Here is a 25,713-nt window from a genome sequence, read left to right as displayed (position 1 = left end):
GAGTTGGAAGAGGTACTGTGGGAAGTAGTGCTTATATATTTTAGTCTGGTAAAGGTAATATGTGACCTTTTTTCTAAGTTATGCCAAAATACACATTGTTGCAGCTGATTTTTATAACCGACCCTTGGACAGATGCATGTAGAATGTACATGTAAAAGGTTTTTTAGACGTCTGTTTGTTAGGGAACAAGTTCTCATAAAGATCTCAAACTCTCTCATTGCATCAATCAATCCTATGCTTTTATGTGAATTCATTTACTGCTCGTTCTATTTTATTAGCATGGGGGAAGTCATTGGGTCCAAAACATTAAATTATTTTAACGAAAAATGAAAGCGTAGAGATATCAGACGGGTTGGCTTGAAAATGGAATGCAATATTTTTTGAGAGCTGTTTAATGTAATGGGTGAATTAGGCTTGTGGGTGTCTTTTAGAAAACATAACAAAAAGGTATATAATGGAAAAAACAGGGGATGTTTTAGCTTTTAAATTAGGTAATATTAAAAGTAAAAGTATGATCATTTAAATCAATGCCCAAATAACATTACATTCTGGTTGCTTCCAGCCAATTGGCTTTTTAGGCTTTTGCTACATTTTGGAAAACATGCTCCAAAGTATTTGTAATTGGAAAGTTTAAATATACCTTAATACTGTTTTTCACATGGAAAAATTTGCGTCAATAGTTTTCAGCTTTGAAGCGCACAGTTTTGTAGAATAAAGTAGAACTAGTTCCTTGTCAATGATACATATTCTGGCTTATATAGGCCAACAAGCAGTATAATGATATGGTGTTACAGCCCTGTGCAAACAAAATGTATTACATATGAAGCAGCCTTAAAATACTTCCCTTTAAAGCTTAGGATAATTATAAAGTGTTTAGAAAGGGAGTTCATTATGGAGGTCCATTCTGGTGCAAAATTTTAGAACAAGTCATATCAGAACACTAACCTATAAAACAGCCCGGTCGACAAAATAATTCCATGGGTTGTTATAGCAAGGAAACCACTTTTGAAGCTTTGTACCATGATTGCTCTTTATGAATTAACCCAATATTTCTTGTTATTTGGATGACACAATTCAGTAGGAAACATCGTGGAGCCTTCATAATATGCCACATCTTTATGGTGAAAATTGGGGAGATCTCACATGAGTTCGAGAAGCAACATTTTTCCTCCACGGGGGCATTCCTTTTGATTTTTCTAGTTTTTACTAATGCTTATACTGATCCCCGTGGAAGCATGACTGTGTCCCAGTGCACAAAGCAAGGTCCATAAAGACTTAAAAGGTTTTTGGTTACCTCTTGGGCATTGTACATATATATATATATATGTATATATATATATATATAGTACCTTTTCTATGAGTTTAGCAAACAAATTTTTGGAAGGATAGTTCATGGGAGAAATCTCGTGTTCAGTGAAGCATAGACGCTGCAGATGGATTTTCTAAGTCAGCAGGCTAAATGTACCCACCATACTGTATACATTTTAAATGTCTTACTTGCAGCACAAACCTCTTTTCCTGAATGTTCGCAAGGAGCAGCCAAAAGCCTAGTATAGTTATTCATAGAGAAAAAATAATGAAAATAAGTGCATAGTGCATTTCACCAAACAACAAAAAATCTATTTTAATGAAAATTTCAGTATAATTTACATAAAATATAAAAAAAAAACAAAGACTACTTAAGCTTTTTTTTTTTTACAATAAAGTATTGTCAGATCTCAAAAGCTAAAAAACAATGTGTTGAAAGCATTCGATAACAAGCGTGGCTTTCAAATATTTAAATTGCTTTTTAAGTTGCTTTTCTAAGCCAAAATCTTGATAATGTATTGTTTTCTGTATTTTTATATGTGTATGTGTGTCTCTCTCTCTCCAGTTTGCAATGTATTTAGCAATGTATGGTTACAAAGTTTATCTGTTCAGAAATGGGATGAGGTTGGTTGGGAATAAGAACAGCAGGCTTTGTGGCAAACAGTTGATTATATGGTACTACTACTTATATAATACGTATGCCCCAAAGGACTTCCATTATACATTTATAACATCTACACTATATGTATAAATAACATCTTAACTATTCTTTCCATTACTTTTCTTAGAAACGGGCTGTATTTTCACTTCAGTGCTACCAATCCCTAGTGGCTCATCTTTTTCGTGATGCACCTCCAAATGTTCTTGTAGAATTAACTGGGATACAGGCACTTGAATTCTACATTACATTATATTACATATAATGTATAGCAGATTCCGTAGTGCTGTTACAATCAGTGGGATAATTTAAAGGCACACACAATGCCAAACTGGTACAAAAGGAGAAGAGAGCCCTGCTCTTGTGAGCTTACAATCTAGTCAGTGGCTGAGGGGGAAGTGAACCAATAGGAGAGGACTGCTTGGATGGGGATGAGTTGATTGGGTCCGGGTGATCTGTTGAAGTTATTGATCCATTATGATGGCTAAGAAGAGAATATATATATGTATATATATATATATATATATATATATATAGTACCTTTTCTATGAGTTCAGCAAACAAATTACCAACCAGATTGTTAAAGGGGATAAAAAATACAGACGTTAGATATTGACAAGTATTCTTTTTCCATTTGTAAATATTTATTGTGCCAAATCAGGCCAGTTTTCTTTTATAGTGTACTACCATTGACTGTGCTACTTGATAGAAACTGGATGTGTATACAATGGAAAAAATAACACTATTGTTCAGTAAGTATTTCTTTATAACATGAACACTCTTTCTTGAGATGAATTGACACAGACTGAACATTTAGTCTGGTCTAGTTGAAGAGAAATGCCATTGATCTGTAAAGTCTACAACCAGTTGTGAACACAGCACAAAGCGCTTGTGTTAATAAAAGGACAAGCTTCAAGAACAGGCTGTTGATAGCAGGGGATGATGAAAAACATGTTGTTTCTTCACAAAAGTAAGAACAAATTTTATCTATGATTCATAACAGCACAGTTTGAGACAGAACATGATTTTACTCATTGAGAACCCAGTGAGATACAAAAGAGTGTAACCTATAAAACAATCTTCATGGCCAATAAATGGCTTACTGTGTCCTTGCGGTTCAATTCTTTATCACTTTAACGTGTGAATTTATTGTGTATGTCACCAGGGATTGACTCCCTACTGAATTGAGTAATTTGAAAGAATGAAATATCTCACAGTCCATCAGTGGGGGGATGCACCTTAACATGCTAGTCAAAGCACAATTTAAAACTTCATAGAAAATGCATCCATTACAATAAAAATAAATATTACAATGTATATATAATACTGTGTAAAAGACACATGTGAAAAAAGCAACGTAAGGATGCTTTGAAAAAATTTTAATAGTTTATTTTTTTCATTTAACAAAATGCACATTATGTGAATAGAAGAAAATTTGAAATCAAATCAATATTAAAGTGGAAACTTGCTGGAGTTGGCCGCAAGCTCGTGCTCAGTGGATTCCATTTAAATGTAATATGCTTTGAGTTGTATCTATAGATGTTGTGGGTTACCTACCAAAATCTCCTAAAGTCATTGTTGTCTCAGATGAGGGTAATCTAATCTTCTTGCTCTTTCAAAAAAATGACTGCAGTTTTTCTGAAGTAATACTGCAGTTTTTTGGACATGAAAAAACTGCAATACTGCACTTTTACTGCAATATTACTGCACATTTACTGCAGTTTTACTGCATTTGTACTTCACTGTACTGCAGTTTTACTGCAGTAATTTTTGTACGGAAGTACAAATGCAATAAAGCTGCAGTGCATTGAAGTACAACTGTAGGTTTGCAATATAAAAAAAAAATTGCAGTAAATGTGCAGTGAAACTGCAGTACAGTGAAGTACAAATGCAGTAAAACCACAGTAAATGTGCAGTAATACTGCAGTAAAAGTGCAGTATTGCAGTTTTTTCATGTCCAAAAAACTGCAGTATTACTTCAGAAAAGTAAGGGTGGTGAATAGTGGAAATATTGAGTCTGACTTCAATACCATGTACATCAAGATACAACATTGACAAACAAATGTATGTGTAAGTGGTACTTGAACACATTGGACTCACTCGCTTTAATACATTGACTTATTAAGAGTGGCTGCTTCCAGTAGACCTCTAAAGGATTAACAATATAGGAATAGTCAACTGGCTTGTAAAATATGTGTCTTTCCATAAAAAACTACAGCGCGTCAGCCTTAAAGCTCATTACAGGATGCAGGAAGTGACATGTGTGAGATGGGTGGAGCTAGCCTAGAAAGGGGTGGGGAGTAGGTGGAAAGCGGGCAGAGACTGTGCATGGCAAAACAACACTTTCCAGTGCACTAAAGACCCTGACTAGGAGGTCCAGTAATCAGGTTTGTCTTCTGGGACCTCCAGCTAAAATCTGGGAGTTCCAAGGAGTGTTTTTGTGTCCACAGTAGCTTGTTCAGAAAGTGTGTGCACCAGTGGCTCTGTGGAGGAAGGTTGGGTTCACTTCCAAACTCTAAAGCTAGAAGAATATACCGGGGGCTCACCCCTGGTGCCTGTCCATATGAAGAACACATGGAATGGTTGCATGGCAAAAGAGAGACAGCAAGAAAGTTGTGATTCATTTAGCTGACTTCCCTTCCCATTATATCATGCTTTTTACATATCATTGCCCATATAAGTTCAACCCGAATGTTTGCTCAGCATTTTTTTAGCTCTGTTTTTCTAACTCTACAAGCGTGTTTCTCTTCTTCGCTCAATAAGAAAACACATTTCTAGTTTAGTTTCAAAATATGTATTTGGAACATTACAATACTATTAAAAATACTACACTTTACACATAGCACAATGACTGACAAGCAGGATACAAGAGAGATGTTATGTTACATTGTATCCTATAATATACCCCTTTGAAGTCAACCATTACATGGATTGCAAATACAAGCAAAAAATACATATTTGACTAAATTCAGTATGATAAAAAAGCTTCATCTTGTATATCATCAAATAACAACATAATCATTCCCAAAAACGGGAATAACGGGTTAACTAAAACTTGGTATGTATACACAAACTGTTCCTTAGTACATAAAAAATATATAAAACGTCCTTGCTTGTGCACATCCCTGCTCAATGAAATAAATGCCTTAATTTAAAACACTTGGGTTAATCCCATCATCTGTGCTCAGAGGCTTCCAGAAAGCAATAATGAAAACAGGCTGTAATTGATTATTCATATACTATATTATGATACCAGTGTAATTTAAAATCCTTCTTACTACTGGATTAAACAAGAAGAATTATACAAGACTTTAACCGTATCTGTTTTACCGCAAGAATGCATAATTGGGTTGTAATAGGTTCCCTGGATTGATTTCTTAAATATTTCAGTATTGGGTTTGAAAAGCTGAAACTAACTTGCACAACGAGACCTTTTTACAGCCTGTGGGTGTAGTGAAATGTAAGAAGGGGCAGCAGTTGGATAGCTCCCCACCTGGCATTTGCCTGGTGTGCCCAATGGCTCGTGTGGGTTTGCACAGTAGAATGTCATAGAAACATAGATTTAATGGCAGATCAGCCCATCTAGTCTGCAGATTATTCCTGATGTAAAGACTCAGACCATAATCAGTCCGTGATCTTGTTTTAGATTTAGGATAGCTTTATGCCTGTCCCATGCACGTTTATAATCTCTTACTACATCAGCCTTTAAAGCTTCTGATCTGAGGCTGTTCCATTTCTCTGCCACCCTTTTGAAAAAGATGCGTCTGTTCAAAGGCAATGTCTGCATAGTGTATACCTTTACAATGATAGATTACATAGATACTAGTAAACAGTTTGACCCTCCGCTCTTACAATGGCAACCTTTTGCCTGTAATACTATTAAAATAAGGTAAATCACACTACTGCCTGTAAATATAGAATATAGGACACTGTAAACAGCCTTTATGAGTGGCAAACAAGTCAATTTAGATGTTCTCTCTGTAACTGTCTTAATAAACCGTCTATAAATTTGGGACTGGTGACTGCTTTAAAATCATGTCCTATATGTATTAAGCCCTTTAAGCTCCATTTTCAGGCAACTTCTGCACAAGTATCATAACACAAAACTAGAAGTATCAATGTTTGGATTTAACCACTAAAGCTAATTAAAAAAATGAAAAGTCAGCACATGTCTAGTAGGCATATTTTTAAGGGAACCATCTTTTGTAATTCATCACATTTCAGGTCAAAGATAAAGCAAAGATTTATGAGATTTAAAAAAAAAAGATTTCAGCACAAGTTATTACTCTATGAACTGTAAAGAGGCATTATGAAGCAATATTAATTTCAGTGACCTGAAAGAATTGCTCATAAACTTGATTAGCGCTTCAGGCTGAAATACACAGCAAAAGGAATAAGGGTTTTACAGTATGTGTTTATTGGAAGTGATTTCATTTGTAAGCAAAGATTGTGTAATAAAGCAGTGCTGGTACTTTGTGCTGGATACTTTTTAAGTTTGCAGTGGACTGGGTGTTATTGAGGTCTCTTAACCCAACAATGATGTTATATTTCACTTCTTGACATTGCCATGCATGCCATAATATATTGTGAATTGTAAGCATGTAAAGGTAACCAAATTAACATTGAAAAATGTTATGTTACACATTTGCAGATTCAAAGTTTATTGTATCATAATTATTATTAATAATTTAGATAAAACACTTAACAATCATAACTATACAAGTATAGAATTTCTTTAGCTTGAAACACAACTGTCCAGTCTTGAGACATATCCAAGGTCTGTGATATGTTCTCATCTACAACAGTATTTAATTTATCCCCCTTTGTTTTACAGTTTTTTTATTATTTATATGTACAGTATGGCATTTCTGGTTTTTCAACCTTGAGTTTTGTAGTGATTTTTAGATGGGTAGACTTTTTATACTCATAATAAAACTCCACAGATGCACAGATTTGCTTTCCAAATACGTAATGCCACAACTGCCCCATGAATGGAATAATACAATTAAACAAGTATTCCAGCTCAAATGTAATATAAAGATTAAATTGTGGATTCTTCATTAAATATCAGAAAAAAAATCAAATGATAGTGTATAGAGACAGAATTAGATTTTTACTTGGATTTCTATAATACCATATGGCAGGCCTCTATTACAGTTTGTATATCCCAATGCTGATAAAATCTACCGTTGGAAGATGGGAGAGAAAACATTTTTAGGGTGTAAGCTCTAGGCTATTGAAAGAATAGATCCATCTCTGGAATTTGTCATATCAATGGCATGTCCAAAGGACAACGGGTAAAATAACTTCTTATGTGGGTTTTTTCTTTCTGTTGTAACAGAATAATGTGGTATGAAGAAAGACAGTTCTATGAATCCTGCATATGAACAGCAAATGCACTATTTCATCCCAAATTTTATAATGCTATTAAACTTTAGTGGTTTCAGCACAGTGATATGTATATGAACTGTAATAATTTCACTGTAATGTTTAAAGCTACCATAATTAATTCCCATCCTGACGAACTCTTAGTATTTATGAAGTACGGTCTTTTTCAGCTTGTAAAAATATATATAAATGGATATATATATTTTATAACTTTCTCAGAAAAATAATTGTCTTGGTATAAACCAATAGAAATGTTTTCTTGACTATGTGGATACACTGAATCAAACAGATTTGAAAATACATTAACTAGGCTGAAATATGTGTAAATGTAATACACAGCATGTAGATATATGTATAGATAGATAAAATAAAAGGGCAATGTTTAGGGTCAATTACTCAACTTAAGCCTCCTTTTTCAGATGTTGTATTACCAAACCTACGTAACCCTACAGAGCAGTTGCCCTGCGCACAATATAGGGATATGAGAGGGGGGGATTAAAATAACGGTATATTTACTGGGGGAGGTGCACTTCCCTGGTAAAAGTGCTGCTGTCCTTGGCCGGACCCCGCGGCACTCCCTTCCTATAAATACATTATCCCCTTAGATACAAATCACTCTGTCGATTGTACTAAATGAATTACAAGCAAATGTATGTCTTTTATCATTGCCCCTTGAGAAATAGCCTTTCCGACCTCCTATGCAAATGAATTGCTTTAATAACAAACAATTAATTTGCATAAATTATCACAAAGACAAAGGAGCTGTGAAACTTGCTTCGTAAAGCTTCTCTGGTAAGTCACACCCCATCATGCATCCGCTGTCCTTTTATGCTCTTCAAAAAGTGTCCAAGTAACATTTATCATTAAAAATGAATTGCATTCTTTTATAGGTACCATATTTTTTAATTGTTTGTACAAGTAAATTGTGCGTTGTCACTGAATGACACATAAAGGACCTATTACAAAAAGTATAATTAAAACAAAAATTGGAGGGTCAAATGAAGTTCATTTAATAGCAGATATTGTAGTTAAACTACAGAATACATTTATAGTAATTTTTCTGTGTCTATTAATTTTAATACTTCAGAGCAGCATTTTAACAGAATAGCACTTAAACTACTTCATGTGCTAAATCCTTGAGCTTTCATTATGTTATCATTTTAGTTTTTAATTACAAATATTTTATCTTCCTATAAATATGGTAATCCCTTGATACAAGCAGGAGTTACAGAAGCTTTCACCTCTGACCCATTCCATCACAGTTTTTTTTTACTCAGATATATTGGCTTGCTGAGGACATCTCCACAAGGATTTCAGATTCAATATGTATTATTACAAGGGAAACTATTCTGGGCTGTGTTGGACTAATTTGCATTTAATATATTAACATTTCTCCTGGTCACAGAGGACACGGCTTCTTAAGACGTCTGTGGTATTGGTCAACATTTGCTGAGTAACATGTAGTGCCACATACATTTAAGGATCTCATGGGGGTTTTATATCTGAAGAATAGTAAGTATTGTGCTAGCAGTGGAGAAGCCAGGATGGGTTCAAATAGAGAGAGGAGTTGCTGAGCTGGCTAAAACACTTAAATTTTTTTGGACCCTTTTAGTTGTGCCTGAGCCCTGGCTTAGTTTGCATACAGGCCTGTTGTACAGGCACTTTTTTAGTTTGCTAATGTTTATGACATCACTAGTTGATTCACAAAATCTGTGTGCCTACATGTGCCAGTAGGCACTATACTGTAGGTAGAATCCGATATACTAATGGGTGCCATTGTTGTTTCCAGAATACTATAACAATCCTACAAATAAATATAAACCCTTACCTTAAAAACATAATTTTGGTGTTTTTTGGATTTTTGAACAAATGTTGCATCAAATGTTGGGTTATAGGTCCCTTTAGAAAAGGAATTACTTTTGGGAGCTAATTTGTCTCGTTTTTCGTGATTACCCTGCACACTCAATTTTCAGTTGGCTTACTGAATCCAAACATTTTTTTTTCCTCTAGTCTTAAAAGCAATCCAGTGTATTAATCCCAGGCTCAAAGTCAGACATGCAATGTTAACAAACTGACTCATCCTCATTCCACATGGGTTTCCTTGCTCAGCTAAGCATAGCTGCCATCTAACTCGGTGGGACGATCTATGTTGCCTTTTAACTTAAATAAATATATATAAATTATCCTATGATTTACCAGTAACTGTATTTCTTTTTCCATTGGTAGTACATTATTAATAATTAACACTTGTGCACAACGCCAGACCGCTGCTGACACTTACAGTATATACAGAGGGAAACAAAATCAGACATTGAAGTCTAAGCCTGTTCTTCTGTGTTAAAAACCATGTCTGTCTAAGGGCAGAATATGTCTTCGAAACAAATGATGCTTAGGCTTTTTTGCTTCCAGCTTGCTCTGTTCATGGTACTGTGTTCAGACATGGGGAAAACAAGTTATCAATCTGGCTGTGGAACCCTGACATTTTGGAAACATTAACTTAGTGATCCGTAACCCTGGAGGTCTGCAGGACATGAAATTTCAAAGCTCTTTCAAAAGACGAAAACCCGTCACAATGAGAAATGGAATGGATTTAGTCAGCAGGTGAAAATAGGGCTGTTTTTAAAGGGCAAAAACGAAATTACTTGTTACGGTTCCTCTGGGTAAATATTTGATGCTATGCTAAAAATAGCTGGTATATATTGTAATGTTAACAGCCTACATGACAAATGAAATGCAAATGAGTAAGTAAGTAACGAGAAGATCATGGTGTTTTTCTAGATTTGAAATGCTAGTAAAAGTGTTGATACATGGATAGCACAATTATATGCCACATTTCAGACCCGCTGGGTATCAGCATAAACAGAAATATCAGCCAAGATATCTCAAGGGTTTTAGACCTCTAGTCAATCATCAGCAACTATTATAGGTTACATTCTTTTTTTTTCTCAAAAAAGGAAAAATCTGGACAACTTCACTTTGTGCTGGGAACTGCTTGTAGATCCCAATATAAAGATCTTATCTTCAGAGATACCTAGTTTATCATGTGAACATGTCATAAAGTAATGGTAATATACAACTAAAAAATGAACTAGTCATCTTTAACATTTGTTTATTAAAACATAGTATGTAATAATTCCATGGTTATTTTGTTGTTGAGATATTTTGCTGTTTATTAATTTACACACAACCCCTTAGGTATCTCCGCTAACCTCAACTCAAGTGTGTTATCTGAGCATTAGCCGCTATCACATTGCAGCAAATGAGCCATTAATTGTTAAGATGGGATGAAGCACAGGTGGTGGGAGTACTTACAGATCCCCTTTCTATGATGAAATATGCATAAATGGGGTCTGTTTGACCATAGACAGAATAATTGTACCTTTTTTTAGTTGCTAATTTCCTTTTACATAAAACAAAGCAAGAATTCAGCACCTGCCCACTGAGACACCTATCTAAGCCATAAATATTGGGGTACTTTGTGGCGGCATAAGCAATATATGGCCATAGAGAGTGATGGAATCCCAAATGTTTAGATATGTGGTTTTTTTTTAATGGTAATCAATGGGCATGTGCTGAATTTTTGCTTAGTTTTTTTGTACTTGTTGCTTATTATTATATTATATTATTATTATTTATTATTTAGGTCATGAGCTCCTATAACATTTCTGAGATATTTGAGCTTTATTTGACGCCTGGATGGTTTAAGTATTTTATTGGAGTAGTCTATTACTAAGACAAAGCTGTTTTTCTGGAGTTATTGAATTTGTTTAGTACAAGTTGTTGCATTTTTACACACCTTGATTATCCTGCTTCTATCCTATATTTACTCATTGGTGAATTTTGATCACAGCTTAACAGACTTTTCTATTATCCCTGCGGGGATATCCTGCCCTCCGATGAGGCACAGAGACGCTGCGATCCCTATGCAGGTCTGTGAGGACCTGCATAGAGATCACAGTGTGATCGGTGCAGGGGGATCCCGGGGAGGGGAGTGAGAAACCATGTCTCTCACTCCCTCTCCCGTCCTGAAACGGAAAAGCTGAAAAAAAAAAAAAAAGTTAATTCATTTAAAAAATAATATTAAATAAATCATTAAAATAATAATATAAATAATAAAAAAAAAAATTATAATGTGAGATGTGATGTCATTGTGACATCACTGGCATGTTCAGGAGGTCCCTAGGAGGACCTCTAACCATTTCTGTGTAAAAATAATATGTAAAAAATAAAAAAAATTGTAAAAAAATTAAAATAAAAAAAAATATATTAAAAAAGCTAATAAAAAAATTATTAAAAAACCATAACATCTAGCCAGTATAACCCTTCTGCCCCCGTTCACAACCCCCAAACCCGTTAAGCCATAGGCATAAAAATCATACAAAATTGTACACCTTATAGTATGCTCCCTGGTGCTGGGAAAGTCTGGAAAATCTATATAAATTGGGTATTTCTGAAATCAGGACACCTGAATTAATAAACTTGGAGGGGATTTTCCATCACTTTACCGAATTTTGTGAGGATTCAGAGGGAAAATGTAAAAAAAAAAATTAGTTTATTTTTCTAATCTTCGCTAGTTTTTACGAAATTTCTCATTCTAAATTTTCAGCTAATTTTCAGCTAATCATCCAAAAAAAAATATATAGTTTATAATCATCGCTAAACCGACATACCCCACAAATGGCAAAATTGCTCTGGGCTTTGAGGTACCAAAAACCCCTGGGATTGAAGGGGTTAATATGTTATGCACATGATATAAAATATATATATAAAATAGCAATTCTGGTGATCACCTATAAAAATAGTCTTATTACTGTAACAACCAATAGAATGTTCTAATTCGTAGGGACTATGATGATAAAATTATAAATAATCTAAATTGTATACAATGTAGCTGTGCTGATATAGCATTGTTAACATATAGATCTATTTACCTGGAAGAATATATGAATGCATTGAGGGAAGGGGTACATTGATGGAGGGGTACAACCATAAATACCCGTGTTGGTTTCCTGTGGCACTGGAGTGTCATCTGTAATTATTATGCTTTAAGTTTCTACCTTTGTAGCATTCAGTATTTTCACTTGTTCCAACGTTGTGTCACACAGGCAATGTAGGTGAAAACCAGCATTCTGATACTTAAGATCAACCTGCACTAGTGTTATATATTCATCGGGATTCTGTTTTTCGAATTAGAATATTCTATTTTTCTTCCAATGAAGCAAAAATGTCACAATAGGTGCCAGATTTTAATAGCAAGAATTTAATTAAACTTGGCAGTCAACACTTTAGTCAGATGAGAAAAAAGTAAGAAAGTTAATCAGTTTTTGGAATATTATATTGGATTATGTTAGAGGAAAATTGCTAATTAATTTGAATTAAATAACCATTAACTATCCCAAATTTAACGTCAACTCAAATGCAATAAACTGTAAGGCGGAATGAATTCTAATGATAATTATTACTATAATGTCTGAATAATTGAAAAAAAAATAAAACACAAAATACTGCTGTAGGAGCACACAAAGCAAGGGAATTTGACTAATGTAAAAATTGCTTTTTGAAAAAATATGTGCTTAACATCTTTTGTGCCTGTTAGAAAGCAGTTCAAAGTGGAAAAATACATTTTTGGACAGTTGTCTTTTTGACAATCTTTTTAATATTAAATGTATTTTTTTATCTATAATGTAAAATTAACCAGGCTTGTGCAGGCACTCTTCTAAGATACACACAAGGATCAGAGTACGCATAGAAGGCGTTAAGCAAGTTGCCATACTAGACTCTTGCTTGGCCTCTGCCTAGATTTGACATGCTCCTACATGACTTACTGTGTGTAGGTACTGTGCTATGATTGCTTCCAGTAAGAAAAACACACTTCCCAGTGAATCTGGATTGCTTATGATGGATTTACTCCTTAAATTCAATAGTTGGATTCAGTAGGGGTTTTCTACTGTGTCTCATAATGATGATTAATGAAGCATGTGGTGACCATAGGACTGCAACATCCAAGGAATGTATACACATTCAGAGCAGCCCTGAGTCTGGAAAAATATGCGCTTGGTTCTAGGTATGTCAATTTCTAATGTATTAGATGGAAGGGACAGACCAATTCTACAACATTCTGGAACACAATTTTTATGGCCACGGACATATTGAGTTTTTCTATAAACAATTTTTACAGGAAAGATGTCTTAATTTAAACCTTGGAGATATGCAGGAACAACTATTATTATCTTGTGTTATGTGTTATTATTGTCCATGCTAAAATCAGCTAAAAAATGTAAGTTGTTGTTGTGTATGTGTATTCATCACCGGCTAGTAAACCAAATGAATCATAGAATGCAGAAGACATAATGGTGCTACGTTTCCCAGTTATGTAATATAATAAAATTGTGCCGCATTTCATTATGTTATATAGCTCTCAGAATTAGTTTCTCTTCGTGTTAAGATATATTGTTGTTCACCACAAATACACATTGAAATAATAGGAAAACAATGTATCAAATTTAGGGAAGTCTTTGAAAAAAATAAGAAATTCTGTGTTCCCTGCATTGTAACTGTTAAATATATTTTTCCATAAGATAAATGTGAGGTTAAAAACAAATGGTCACAAGTGAAGAATGGTTGCGCAATGGCTATTGCAGTAGGGATTTTTTGACAGATAAAACAAAGAGCGGTCAAGAAGGAAGAGTCCCAACTAAAAAAAAGTATAGGATGTAAAATTCATATAGATGAAATCTACTTTCCTTATGTATGTCTGGTAATAATTTGATGTCAATATATATATATATATATATATATATATATATATATATATATATATATATGTGTGTTAAAATGATATGGATGATAGGTAGGGAATCTGAGCGTTCTAGCCATAGCTAAATTAAACATGTAGACGGGGATAAAAATAAGTCATCCTTGTAATGTTTGCCTCTGTATAAAGAATTGTGGATAACGTTAAGGACTGCGTAAGTGGATTGTTTTTATTGTATGTGTATAAAAGGCTGATTAGGATTTATATAACTTGGCACAGGAACAGAGGTACAACGGCTGTCCTAGTATATAAGCAAATCAGGCAGTTTCCTAAAGCTCTGAGTAGGTTCCACCTAAAGGTTCTTTCCAAAATTGGCATGCAAATACATGCAGGGAAACATAGTTCACCTAGGGCACTGGAATCCCTAGGGCAGATGCTTCAGCCAGGTTTATTCTGAGACCTGCTTGATAATTCATGGTCAAATTATCATGCATAGATGTCTCAGAAATGATCTTAATGTTAGAAGTCTGTGTTACTCTGGAGTATATAATCCAAATATTCGGATCTCCTTTTGCAATAAGGTAATTATTGAAAGGTAACTCGCTATTTGGTGCCTGCTGTCAAGGTACACCTGAAAAAAACAGTGAGAGGGTTGATGTCTTTGGCCAATTAGCAAAAAATGTGGCGGAGGGAATGACTAAAACTAGAACATCTTACAGAGATTTATATGTAGTGACAGCCTGACAGAGCATGTGAGACTGTATACATGTCCCTGTCAGATACATACATCCTGGTACAGAGCAGGCTGCTGGAGACACACAAGCAAATAATCTTTATTAAGTATGAGTCACATACAAAGAAAAAAATACAAAATAATGATTTTATCAGAAGGTATACCATAGGCCAACATGAACTAGAGACTCCTGTGTGTCCAGCCTCAGTCGTCTAGGTTCCACTAGGTCTACAGGAAAGTTCCACTCTGTTAAAGTATTGTCACTTAAAAGAAACACACAGGTTGTGTTTATTTTAGATACTTTTTAGGTACATTTTAGGTACTTGCATGTATTGTTTATTCATTGTTATCTTATCACAGTGTATTAGATAAAACGCACTTGTTTAATAGACTTGAGTTTTTAAGCTCTGGCATAAGGCAATCACCTAAGTGAGATATGTGGGTTGGACGCCCTCCAAATTTTACATGATTACCTTCAACGGTGCCCTCCATGTTTGTTAATAAAGCCTATTAAAACAATATAGAACTAAATCACCTTTCTTCAATGTTGCACTGTTTCTCTATTCCTTTGTATTTAATGGTCAAAATAATTATCAATTTTTCTCCTAGACTTTCCCCTTGAAATTTAATCACATAACATATTCATATTTTTATTTTAATTCTGGTATGTGTTTGTAATAGTCCTTTAAAGATGTTCTTTGTTGTTTTTATGTGATTAAACCTTCAGAGGAAATAACTAAACTACAGATCGACTAAGGATTAGTTACTTTACGATATGGATAGTACAATTAATGTTTTATCTGAATTTAAACAGCACCTTTAAAACAGTAAAAAATATAAAAAAACATATTACAAACATTTGTCAAAAAGAATAATAATAGTAACCAAGTTAAAAGTCTCATTTGAATTCTAAAACTGAAATCATGAATCCCCCTTTATTTCTTTTGTAAAAGACATTTAGTAGCATGTATAAAGGTATATACATAGTAATGCATTTTCAGGGACAAGGGATTCTCATTTAAAACTCAAGTTCTGTGCTCGAGGCACCTAACTAATTTCTCATTTTGACAACAGCAACTTTCCTTTTCCCTCTGGAAGCTTCTCATCCCCCAAAAAAGCTGTGTGCTATTTTTCAATGTAAGCTGTTGTATTATTTAATGCAAAAATGGTGTTAAAACTTGAGTGAAAAAGTCCATTTGCACTTTTCCGCAATGGAAATGTCAGCCCAATCTTGGCTTTTTGCAGATCATAACTCTCAACAAGAGAATATCTGACCAAAGCTTTTATATTCTCTTTGCTTTTAAGAGCTTGTAAAATGGGATGTGGATGCAACCACTTAGCAGGAAAGACATTGGAGGGAAGTCAACATGTTGGCGCAAAAACATATATTGGATGTGCTAAGAACTTCAAATATTAAGTTAAAAAGGGCGCTGGAGTGAAAAAAATACATTCAGCAAATGGTATTGCTATGTGCTCTTGTATGACACAGATACGAAGAACTGGGGTCTCACATATAGGTCTTCCTAAAAAATCACCGTGTTTGGCAGCAGGTTATCTGATAATAATAATAATATATGTGGACATTTTTTATTTCGAAAATGTATACATGGCCAGTTTTTTGTACTTATGAAAGTCACTGACCACATTTTTTAAACAAAATCCAAACATATCTTATACGAAATATATAAAATATGGATTTAGAGTGGGCCTACATAGATATTTTAATATATATTAGCTTTACCTGAATATTCATCTTCTGAATATGTCAGATTTGTCACAACATGCCTTTTGGAGAGGGTTGGGGGTACATTTAATACATGGCAAGATTAACCCTAGTTGTTGTTATAGAAATCTATTCACTAAAGGGCGATTATTAGGAGAGTGTTCATGAGAACTGTGGTTCACTATTTGACTATTACATTTATTGATATAGCGCCAATAGGATTCCGTGGCGCTGTTACAACAGGGTACAGTGAAGTAAATAAGACAATTTAAATATCATTAACACATGTTAAACATACTGAAGGAGAGAAGCTCTTGCAAGCTCACAATATATTTGGTGGCTGAGGTGGAAGAGAGACAGTAGGAGAGGACCGCTTGAGTGAGGATGAGGGGTGATACGGAGAACCCTGCGTTGATCTTGCAGGTGGACATGGCAGCTGGTTTCTTTGGCCGCTGGTTGAGGGCATTAGGAAGGAAGGTTGTATCCTTCTTGGAACAGGTTGATTTTGCAGAGCATTTGAAATTAGAATAAGAGGAAGAAAGTCTGAAGGAACAGGGTAGGGAATTCCAGAGAAGCGATACAGAGTTGCTTAGGGCTCTATAGGTCAGGATGAGATGTTTGAATTTAATTCTGGAGTGTACAGAGAGCCAGCGGAGTGATTGACACAGTGGGGCAGCAGATTAATAACTGTGTGAAAGGGAAATTAGTCTGGCAGTACTGTTCCAGATGGATTGGAGTGGTGTAAGGCAAGAGCTGGAGGGAGAGCAATGAGTAATGTAAGAAGATATCACAGGGCTACTTATTATACAGGACCAGCCAAACTCTTTCTACAGAAGAAGCTCATTGGGGTAGCTTTTCATAACGAAGAGGAACAGAAACTCTTCCTCATACTTTCTCTGTTCTCCCTTTAGTGTATTTCACGTTTATTCTCCTGGTAAAATAACTTATTTTAATAACTTTAAATACATTTTACTGGAATTCTTGCAATACAAATTGGCATTTTGGCATTTTTCAATTCAAGGAACACTTTAATATGTCATTTTTTTCTTATTCCACATCATTATTTTATTGCTTAACGGTGATAAGAAAAAGGCATTGTCTTATATGAATTTTTATAGTGACATTGTCAAAGCTAAATAAATTTTTATGGCAAAAAAACAAGATACGTTTTACATATGTTGTAGGTGTCACCAAGTGATGCAAAGAATATTTCTGGAAACAAAAGCCATAATCGGTATTGTCCTCTGAAAATGATCTGGTCACCTTAGGTAAAAGAGTTACTATAAATGTAAGATGGACTAAGCAACCATTACTTCTTATACAATTAGTTAAAAAGCGGATGACTTCTGTTTCTGGGAGAAAGCGTATGATACAAAAATAAATTACGGGTGCAATGTTTTAAATATGATGTTTTGAAAATTATCTTGTTATTTTAACATGTTCCATTTACAAACCTTTTATATGTAATGCCAAGTGCCTGGGGTATGATAAGCAAACCTAATTCTGTTGAGATCGGAACATAATAACTCATAATAAATAAAACTATGGATTAGGATTTTCGAGCTGCTTATAGAGCAGATAGCAAAAGCAGTATACACTTTATTCGCAATAATACACATGGAATTTTGATTAGGGAACATTCACTACATCCTTAAAAAAGGAGCACAAAGAGTTGCTATATTTCACAGTTATCACGTTGCTTTTTATACTCCAAAATCCTTTATAAATCCTACATTGTTAGAACTTTCTTTGCTGGTGCATTACAATCATTACGAAGCATCAGCATAATTCATATGAATTCGCGTCAGTTATTACTAAACTGGCCTATTGTATAATTTTGTCAAGACACAAAAAATGTTCTTTGTGCTACTGTGAATTTGTATTTGTGAACAGTATTTTATTTATTTTTTTAAGCTTGCTTTTCTGTGGTACGGTTTCTAAAGCAAATTAAATTTATAAAATGTAACAAAGAAAATCAGTTGGGTTGTTATAGAAGTCACAAGGCTAGACTAGGAAGAAAAGGCACTTTAAAGACAACGGTTGTTAAATAATGTATGTGCAGCCAGTAGCTGGATGTGTGGGGCTACGTAGCTGCGAGTATCTGATCTGTCATGTGAGCAGCAGTAGCAGTGACCGGCGCCATCCGGATTTTGCCCAGTGGGCCAGATAGCCAGTCTGGGCTTGGTCAAAGTCTTTATCTAGATGGTCAGTGGTCAAAAATGTCTAAAGCTTGGAGATATTGAGTTTTTCAATACCATACATATTTACTTGATCTTGTTTATTCAGCTCAATGTATAGCTAGTTTTCTATTCTGTAATACGCTATTTAAGTGTTGGTGTCTCAGCCCACTCATCTTACTTCATTGATATTTGATGGGAACAGTCCTAACCATTTAGTGACTTCAATACCATAATATTTTACGTTTCTATTAAAAAACATAATTGGTCTTAAAACAACAAAACTTCCCCATCGAGTAGTAGTCTTTCATGTTTAACAGTTTCATATATAAGAAGAAAGGTTTGCATTTACAGTGCAACACAAAGCTTTCTTTTAAAATGAAGAGATAGCTGCTGATCTGTCATAGGCTGAATTTAACCCCTCGATGTGTGCCTACCATACTTTGTTATGTACTGTCACCTATGTGTGGTGCGTAGGCAAGCTACATGTACAATTGGTATTTATAAATAGTTTAACGGGTACTGAAAAAAATAGATTTCCATAGGTTAAGTGTGAGCTATTAGGTTGTCATCTAAACCTAACCAACAAAACTATAAAAATAGACACTGCCTCCCACAATGAAAAATGTGTCTTGACCACAGCACTTAACCCCTTCGCGACCTTTGCCGGTTCAGGACCGTCATAACAAGAAGGTCACTAAATGACCTTTGACGGTCCTGAACCGTCAAAAAATTAAATAAGCTTAGAAAGTGATCAAGGATCACTTTCTTCGCTTAAACGGCCTTGCTGCAATGCCTCGATGTCGAGGCATTCAGCAAGGCCGAGATCGGCATCGGGGGTCATGTCTGGCCCCTCCCCGGGGCGTCAACAGCCGCCATACATTGTATGGCGGCGGACGCCCGTTTTAAAAGCGTTTAGGAGGCAATCAACGATCGCCTCCTAAACTTAAATGGTGTCGCTGGAATGCCCCGATCAGGAGGCATCCAGCGACACCAAACACTTACCTCTGGGTGGGCTGTGACCACTCCGGAGAGCGGTCACAGCCGCCGCTGCCGGTGATCTTCGCCATCAAGCAAGATGGCGGCGGTCCGGGAAATAAAACAATAAAGACGAAAAAGTTCGCTAGAGGGTCTCCAGACCCTCTAGAGAACTGGCTCCACTTGCTGGTTGAATACAGGTACTGCATTCAACCATGCAAGTCAATGGAGCCCAGCTTTCTAATCACTATGTGATTAGTAAAATATTCAAAAAAAATAAAAATAAATAAAAAATGGAAAAAAAAATGTGCTAACATTTAAAAATAATTATGCAGTGATGTCACTAGAAGAACCATCCAGTATCAGCAAAATGTGTAAAAAAAAATATAAAAAAAGTATTAAAAAAATAAAATTAAAAAATAAAGTTTATTATTTTGAGCAAGTGCTAAAATTTCTCAAAAATCTCAACAAAGAGTTAAAATAAAAGCACTTCAAATACCCAAGGGGTGTCTAATATATATAAAAAAATGGCTGATGGGGTAAATTGGAGTGGCCTAGCTCAAAGATAGGGCATAGGTACAGACTGACCAAAATGGAGAAAAAAAGCGCACTTCCCAAATGTGGCATTTTAAATCTAAAACAACCCGACAAACCCATGCATGTCGGGTATCACTGCACTCAGGAGATGTTCCTGAACACACATTGGCGTGTTGTTTGACAGTGGCATATACCAGGACCTGTATATCTATAACTAAAGTACAATTTGTGTGAAAAAAAAATAAAAAAAATTACTATTACAAAGTTTGACAAAGTGTAGTTCTATAATTGGTGCATGGAAAGGGTTAAAATAACAGCATTTGGAATACCCTGGGGTGTCTAGTTTTCAAAAATATATGGTTTGAATGGGTTAAATTGAGTTAACCGGGTTCAAAGATATTCCAAAGAGGAGAGGGAGGCACAATGACCAAATGACCACCTGAATTACGCATGCCCCAAAAGTAGCCTTTTACCAGCCAAACAATCTGACAAACCCATGCATGTGGGGTATCCCTGTACTCAGGAGATGTTGCTGAACACATATTGGGGTGTTGTTTGACAGTGACATATACCAGCACCTGTATATCTATAACTAAACTACAATTTGTGTGGAAAAAAAAATAAAAAAAATTACTATTACAAAGTTTGACAAAGTGTAGTTGTATAATTGGTGCATGGAAAGGGTTAAAATAACAGCATTTGGAATACCCTGGGGTGTCTAGTTTTCAAAAATATATGGTTTGAATGGGTTAAATTGAGTTAACCGGCTTCAAAGATGTTCCAAAGAGGAGATGGAGGCAGACTGACCAGATTTGTTAAAAAAGATTTGGAAATCATAAAACGCTGCTTGTACTTATTGCCCTATAACTTACAAAAAAACAGCAAAAAAACATAAAAACATTGGGTATTTCTAAACTCAGGACAAGTAGTAGAATCTATTTAGCTAGTTTTTTTACTTGCTTTTTTAGGTGAGTAAAAGATTTTTCAAATAAAAGTCATAAAATGTGGTTTTTTTTCAATTTTTCACCATGTTTTTTTAATTTTTTTTATAGTAAATAAGATGATACGATCAAAATAATGGTATCTGAAGAAAGCCCATCTTGTCCTGAAAAAAACAATATATAACTTATGTGGGTACACTAAATGGGTGAGGAGAAAATTACAGCTGAACACAAGCACCACAAAAGTGTCAAAACAGCCTCGGTCCCACAGGGTACAAAACGAAAAATGAGCCCGGTCCTTAAGGGGTTAAAAGCAAGACAAGCTTGTGTTTATGAATGGTCATTGCCGTGGCTTATTCTGGCCTAGTGCTTTGGGTGACCAGGCTCCTCGTAATGCCTCTGTTCAGTGAACCTGTTAATAGGGAAATCAGTGATCTCCCCAACCGGCCCATTAACACTATGGAGTTTGCTACACAGTTTTCTTCCATTTCCCAAAGCCCTTTTGTAAAGCCAGTGGTGCGGACGGAGTGGCTGGACAATGATAAAAATGATAACCAATGAAACGAATAATTGTCAGATTTCTTATATTTCATTTACTAGTTAAAAGTTAGTAGGTTGGAAAGTCTCACAATGTTTTCATGTCTGAGCCAAAAAGGACCGATGTGCTTAATTGTTGGTAAGCTGTATTTTTGTTGTACCTAGTATAAATTCTTCTAGAAAAAATTTCACTTTACATTCCGTCTCTATTTAATTTGCCTAACAGGCACATCTAAAATAAAGAGCAAAATGTTACAAAGTTGAAATATTTTCACAGTTATGGCATGATTTAATTTTTCTGCTAGTGTTTTCTTAATAAAATCTAATTGATCAATTAACTAGAGCAAAGGTTCATGTTGGAATTCACACCCACTGGCGTCAACCCTTTACTGGGAGCTTTATAGAAAATAGGGTTACCGTTAGTTGCTTTAAGTACCATTTATATAATTACAATTATTTAAACTGTAATTCAGTCTTGTATTACCCACTGCTGTGAATGCAGAAAAACAACATTATAATGGATTGCTGTTTTGAGTGCAAATTAATGGAAAACAAGGTCACAGTAATTATGGGCAAAGAAAATATTTCCATGTGAATATGACTACACAATATTGTAAGCTCTGCGGGTAGTGATCTTTAAGCATTTAGGGAAAACTAGAAAGTAAATGGCCAATTGAGTTTTACATAACACCCACCTATAATCACCGAGTCTGCAAGAGTGCTTTCGGCATGATGTGCTGCAAACCTGTAAATAAAATTATCAACTACTTCTGATTTGCAATATTTTTTGATGTACATGTGATTGATACGTATAAGGAAACTCTTGGCATGAACGCGACACATAAGTATATCAAAAATAGAAAAAAAAACCAGTCGAGACATTTTAGTTACATTACTAGATCTACTCACTCTATCCTTCCATGCTCTGCAGAGAGTTAGTGTTCTTTAAGTAAACACTCTGGGATTTCTTCACTTAAGGGAGTACTGGCAGTAGAGTTGTGGTTTAAACTCCCTCACACCATTAGTCATTATGTGGGCCAACTCTGGCTGGTTTCTCCAAGAAGGGCTGAGTTGGTTCTGTATAATACATAATTCAATGGGTTAGGAGACATTTTAGAAATCTCAATTAATTAACTAAACATTATACAGAACTTGCTATGCTTTTCCTGCCGAAGAAGCTCTCTGAGGGTTGGACCTTTGTTAAGTTGTTGAAACCACAGCTCACTACACAATGGCTGGTGTGTGTAGTATTTTCCTTACCGCTGTTTGAACCTGGAGTATTAAACATCGGCACTGCAGCAGGGGTTTTATATACCTAGAGCACCCAAGCAAATGATATGCATAGTGTAAGTATCATATGGCTTATGTGTGAATTTCTGTAATGTCCTTTTTGTGCACAATGTCTTCACATGAAGCCACTTTGCTAACACAATCATAACACAATCCGATCAGAATCATCGGATAAAGCACCACTTCCCAGAGTCTCCGGGTCACCTTCCTCTTTCTTTGAGCAGGGGAGTGGCATTTGACTGTGCCCATTCTTGGAGTTAGCCCTGCCTCTTCGGGTGGCTAGTCCGGCCCCCGCATAAAGCTACTCCCTGAGAAAAGGGAAAGCTTTGGGAAGTTCCTGAGTATGATCACAATGCTAATAAACTGAATACACATTTGTTTATCACATCTCTGGCTTTAATACAAGGTATCCTGAAATAATACGGGTTTAGTGCCTAGATGTTTAGCAATAACCTATTACTCAAAGGTTAACTTTTATTGATATTGTTAATGGAGACTGAAGACAACTAGTAAGAACAATTAAACCACTATAGTCAGTGTGTGTTTCTATGCACAGAAAATCATTAATCAATTTCAAATGCAGATTATGCTTTAGCAAACTGGGATTGATTGCAATATAGTGGTAAAAGAAACAATAGCCCCATATTTAATAAATTAATGTCAAGCATTCTGTTAATTTATCTAATTCAAATACAAATAAAATAAATACCCAAATAAAATATCATTTGTTACAGTTTATTTATTGTAATCATTTAGAGCAGGTAAAATAGAATTGGACTTTATTTTTTAGGTTGTATTGTTACAATATGTGGACACTGCTACGTATTCAAAAATGTCGTTAATGTATGTGCAGAATGTGGGTTAAGAAATAGAAGTTGACATTGTCATGACCTTTTATAGATAAAGATACCCTGAACTGTCTCACACCAAAGAATATAGTTGAAATAGATGGTGTGTTGCAAATAATTGCCCAGCTCGGTTTCAAAAGCAACTAGAGGATGGGAACAATTAATAATTAGCATTATTGTAGTTCAAATGTTGGGGGCACTTAATCAGTGCTGAATTAGCCCAAAATTACACTCATAACATCTTTATCAAAGGATATTTATTATGAGTGTGAATAAAGGCACCACAGTGATCAATAGGATACTGGGCGGCAATGGGGTATTTTTTAGGTCCTGGACTACTGCTTTGGCTTGAGGACTGCATTTGGAACCAATTATTTAATATATTTGATATGCCAATTCCCAATTCTCATTATGGAAAGTGTCATTACGTTTTTACTTGCTGGGGCCTGAGCCATGTGACCCCTCTAAAGCTTTCACAAAAAGCTTTTACAACTTGCGGCATAACTGCAGTAACACATAATAATATGCCTAATATGTGAGTTGTCTCACAAGACACTAATGATCCTGACTACACTATTATCCTAAACCCTTCTGAAACCTGCATGTCCTAGAAAACGTGGGCTTCCAATTGATATAGCAACCGTATGTTGCATCCAGGCTGATGTTCTTATTGTTGGTCTCACTGTTATCAGCCCATATACACAATGGTGGGATGTGCCTTGCTGGTACACCTCTCAAAGTTTACTCTGTATTACATGTCCTTAAAATGCAGCACACTGAGTCATATCCCAGCACACAGCCTAGAGGTGGAGGTAAGTAGTGGGGGTTAGGCCAAGGGCAGCCTCCCACCAAAATACACTGCCGGATATAATGTAGCAGTAGGTGAGCATGGGCAATGGTGCCTCCATTAGCACAGTTCTCTTCTGCTCCCTCTGCTCTAAGGTAATTGTCGGCAGAGAAAAGGGAATTTGCAGTAGAGGCAGCATTTCAGCCCCTCGGATAATATAATGAGTTATCAAGGGCAAACCCCAGTGAGCGTTTGAGAAAAGAAACATTGAGTAATAAATTGGTAATGTATTTAGTTATACATTCTTGCCATATAAAATATAAAGGACTTAAAATGTTCAACTCTCCTTCAAGCTCTCTCTTTAAACCCTAATGGCACAGGTTATAATGCCACAGCCCGCTATGTATACCTAGAATTAGCAATCCATGTGGGGAGTAGAAAAGACCTGACCTGTGGAGACATTTAACTCTGGAGTTGAGCAGCTGGGACATGGGGACCAGTTTCAGCCACACTACGTTTAATCTGTCAGTCTAAAAAGCTTTCTATGCAAGTACTGACATAAGTATTTGTAATTTGTATTTTATTCTCTCATTTAAAGAAGTCATCGTGTTATGACACATTTCACAGTACAACATCATTTTAAAAGTACAGAGCCAGGAGCAATTTATTTGATAAACACTCACATTGTTATGGACAATACACATCAGAACAGTGTGCCATCATTGTGGAATGCTATAAGTATTCTCAAATGTTACTGTTCAAGGCTGAGTTAGCAAACAGTTCTGTAAAAGTTCACGATAACAGACATTATGAAAAAAAAACAGTTTTGTTCATCAGCCGTTTTTTAGAACAATAAAAGTCAAAACACAACAGTTCACATTTACAAGCACTGAATGAACCAAACAGCGTGCCTCAGAGCGGCAGAGGGCTTTTCCTTTAATCGTGCTGGACCACCCTTCTCAACATCTTCGGCTGACAAGTCTTGATAACCTCAATTTGCCTGCCAATTGGGTTTATTCACTAAAGAGAAGAATCATTACAAAGGTCCAACCCA

This window comes from Sceloporus occidentalis, unplaced genomic scaffold, assembly GCF_023333645.1.
Source record: "Sceloporus occidentalis isolate IW3139 unplaced genomic scaffold, rSceOcc1.0.p SCAF_25, whole genome shotgun sequence".
NCBI lineage: Eukaryota > Metazoa > Chordata > Lepidosauria > Squamata > Phrynosomatidae > Sceloporus > Sceloporus occidentalis.
The sequence above is the reverse complement of the archived record's forward strand: the minus strand, read 5'-3'. Positions refer to the sequence as shown.